General features: G+C 53.0%; 1 long non-coding RNA gene across 1 annotated transcript; it reads right to left on the bottom strand.

Annotated features, from left to right (window-relative positions):
- Positions 1-264: 264 nt before the first annotated feature.
- On the bottom strand, positions 265-3455 carry LOC113481737. Its single transcript, XR_003398721.1, has 4 exons — positions 3024-3455; positions 2526-2569; positions 2081-2101; positions 265-1632 (listed from the first exon to the last, which is right to left on the bottom strand). It is a non-coding gene; the product is annotated as an uncharacterized LOC113481737 (long non-coding RNA).
- Between the last annotated feature and the right edge of the window lie 6 nt (positions 3456-3461).

Raw genomic sequence — 3461 nt, 5'->3', positions numbered from 1 at the left:
CCCGCCCTCAAACAACTCTGCACCCCCATGGCACAGCCCTGTGCCTGTTCACACCAAATGCAGGGAGACCCAAGTTTAATGCCACAGGGCTGCTCCAGCCCCTGCAGAGGACAGGACCTTGGAAGGGACGAGCCATCTGCAGCAAGGACATGCAAAGCCCCTGAAGCCGAAGCACAACAGGGGATAGTGGGGGGCAGAGACCCACCGTCCCAGTCCCGCCCCTGCACAGGGAGCACCAGTGACAGCATCCAGCACAGACTCTGCTGCAGCTTGGTGGTGTTCAGGGCAGCGTTTATTCCCAGCAACTGAGTCACAGCTTCTCCAGCAGCTCAAGAAAAACCCTCATTCCTAAAGTACATCTGAAAAACTGGGGATCAGGACCCCTCCCCAAGGCAAAAATACCCGCCATGACCCCTGGACTAATGATGGCACCTTCATAGGGATGCAGGAGCTGTGGTGCCACTAAGTGAAGCTCAAACAGGCAGCAACACTGGAGGAAATGGTGAAATCCAGCCCAGGACAAGGCTCTGCAGCACAGGAGCCAAACCCCAGCAGTGCTCCAACAGGAACATGGCAGGACAAAGCCCACACTCAGCCTGCCTTCACGTATCAGCTGATGAAAAGCACACTCGGGCAAACAAGTGCTTCCCGTGCACTCCAAGTGCTCTAGATAAGTGACTTACCAAAAACAAGACACAGTATTTATAGCCTAGGCCTGATGTCGCTCCCTGGGATGTGAAGAGGAGCTCGGTCACTAGTACTCCAACACAGAGCAGTGCAGAACTGATCACAGTTGCTCATGATGCTCTCCTGCCTGCATCTCAGCCGGGCCTTTGGATACCTTCCCAACCAGATAAAAACTCACACCATGGCCAAGGCTGCTTCACCAAGAGCTGGAGCAGCAGCCCAGGAAGAGGAATGCAGTTGAAGGCCAAGGCAGTGCAGATGGGTTGGCAAGGGGATGACGTTCCAAATTCTGGCAGAGTGGAAAATAAGATAACCTCCAAGCAGGACACTGGCCAAACCACGTCCAGCTAGACCAGCGACAGAGGTGTGTGCCCAGATTCCTGCTTCCAGAAATTGTGGCCTGGGACTGGCACCTCGGTCTACACCGAAGCACTTCTCTCACCCACCCAGGCACTTACAGCTCCCACTGATTAACATGCCCTAAATAAACTGCACTCTGCCACCTCTGTGTCTAAATACAGACCAGTGCCAAACAGCACCTGTATTTAAAACCCACAGCTTGATTTTATGCATTTCTTGCCAGGTGTGCTGGTGTGGGCTGAGCACCTCACACTACATGGGAAGTAAGCAGACATGGGAGTTGTTGAAGGGAGTAAAGTTTCAGGTAAATTTGTTTCAGTTAAGCACTGATGAGTAAGCGAGCATTCTGGAGCAGAGACATGGATGGAGATATGTGAGAGGGGTCCACATGCCCAGAAACACAGACTCGGCACATATCCCAGCTAACATCCAGCACCATCCAGAGATAGGTCTGAACCCCAGGGTCTGAAGGGGAAAGGACGCTTCGCTGCCCTTGGTACCAGTCGAGATGTCCTCTTGCCTTCGGCTATGTTTCATTTCAGCAAGTGACTCAGCTGGTCCTGTAAGTTTGAGGACTGCTCAACGCTGGGGACCAAGCAAGAAGAGGTTCACAGTGAGATCTGCTCCCCAGACTGCGCTGTGCTGCCTGCACCCAAGGGACCAGAACAGCTCTAGCACTGACACTACAGCAAAGAGAAATCCTGGGGTTCCCCAACCCACCTCCGTGTCCCCACAAGGCAAACCTCATTTTGTGCAGCTGTAAGCAGGCAGCTCTGCTCTACACCACCCTCATCTCTAATCACGGACAACCTCACAGGCAATATCACGTTAATAAAACAAATGTAAGTTTTGGTATAAATCACCCCTTCACAGAACTGAAACACTGTCTTGCTGGGCTAGCATCTGCTTCAAAGGCAGCTGCAAAAAGCTTTTTACTCCGTTTTCCCCTCACCCTACTCCATCACTCCTCCCTTCCCATCAGCCCCTACACATCCCCCACATCCTCCTAGCATTCCTTTAGCTGAGTACTCACTTCTTCTGAATTGCTTCTTGCCTAGGTGAGAAAAGAATATAAAAAGAGCATTAGTAAAACACAATCTCAGCAACAGGGTTCATGTTATGTTGAAGAAAAGTGACTTGATCAAGGGCTCAGGAAGCCAAAAGCCCAGTGTTTCTGGATTAAGTCCTGAGAGGACAAGCAGCACTGGCTTCTCCCCTTTAGCCCTAGATGCATCACACACTCTCACAGGAGACATGTGCCTGGCAAACAAGAGGCAAAAACCTCAGCTCCCACCCCAAAACAGCCTGAGCTGTACCAGTAGGGCTGGAAGGTCCCAGTTCCAGGGTCTGCTCAGCTTTGAGGAGCTGGGCAAGAGGGGTCGGTCTGAGTGGGCTTCAGGCAAAGTCTTTAAGTAGAACAGAAAGGGATTGAGGGATCCATTCAGCTCCCCAGACAGAACGTGGCATCCCCTACTTACTGGTACTGTAGATGAGTGGTTATTATGGCCATTTTCCTTAAACTCTGTGGAGAACAAGAAAAGAATGAATGTCTGATGGGACTAGTTCAGCAGAATCACAGGACAAGCCTGTCCCAATGCCCCAGGTTGCTCCTCCAACACAGCCATTCCTGTACCACCACACTGCCTCCAAAACACCCACACAGGTATCCATTAGCAGTGGCACACTGCCCTCTTCTTTCCCAATGACAGGCACAGGCACTAAGTGCCTTGTTTCAACCTACAGTCCCTTGACCTTTCCTGTAGAGATGGCACAGATTAAGGGCTGGCTTGGGCTGCAGGATGCTGGAAGGCCAGGAGCACACACAGATTTGAAGCAGCACTAAATTACTCTGGCCACCAGCCCTGCTGCCTGAAATACATTTCAGGACTCCAGTAACTTCTCTGTGTATCTGCTCTTATAACCCTTCTCTCCTCCCGCCCACTGGAAACAGTGCTCTACAGATAAACACAGCTTACATCTTCCGAGTGCAGGATGGCATCTTCTTGCATCACCATGTTTCTAGCAGCTTGACCCAGGAGCTAAAAGACAAATGCACAGACCAGACTGAGAGGCAGCAGCTCTTCCCAAGGCACTTGTGATGGCTGCTCAGCAGACCTGCACGCCCAGCTGACAGGCCAGGGGCCCAAGGTGACACGGTGTGAGGCTGGTGGGGAGCCTGCGCCCCCTCCATAGCGCACACAAGATTAAGGAGAGCCTGAGGCATCGCTCCAGCCTGTCACTAGAGAAATGTCATGAGGCAAAGGCAGCCTCCAGCCTCCCACTGCCTCCCCAGCGCTGTCAGAGGCACCTGGAGCCCACGGTGCTGGCATGCGTAGCCCAAGAGCCTACGGCGGCGCCCCGCCGGCACGGCCATGCCGGCAGTCGGAGTCCCCCCGTCCCCGTCCCCTGCCCAG

This window comes from Athene cunicularia (genome assembly GCF_003259725.1).
Source record: "Athene cunicularia isolate RWA chromosome 6 unlocalized genomic scaffold, athCun1 chr6_part1, whole genome shotgun sequence".
Taxonomy (NCBI): domain Eukaryota; kingdom Metazoa; phylum Chordata; class Aves; order Strigiformes; family Strigidae; genus Athene; species Athene cunicularia.
This window is presented reverse-complemented; position numbering and strand designations above follow the sequence as displayed.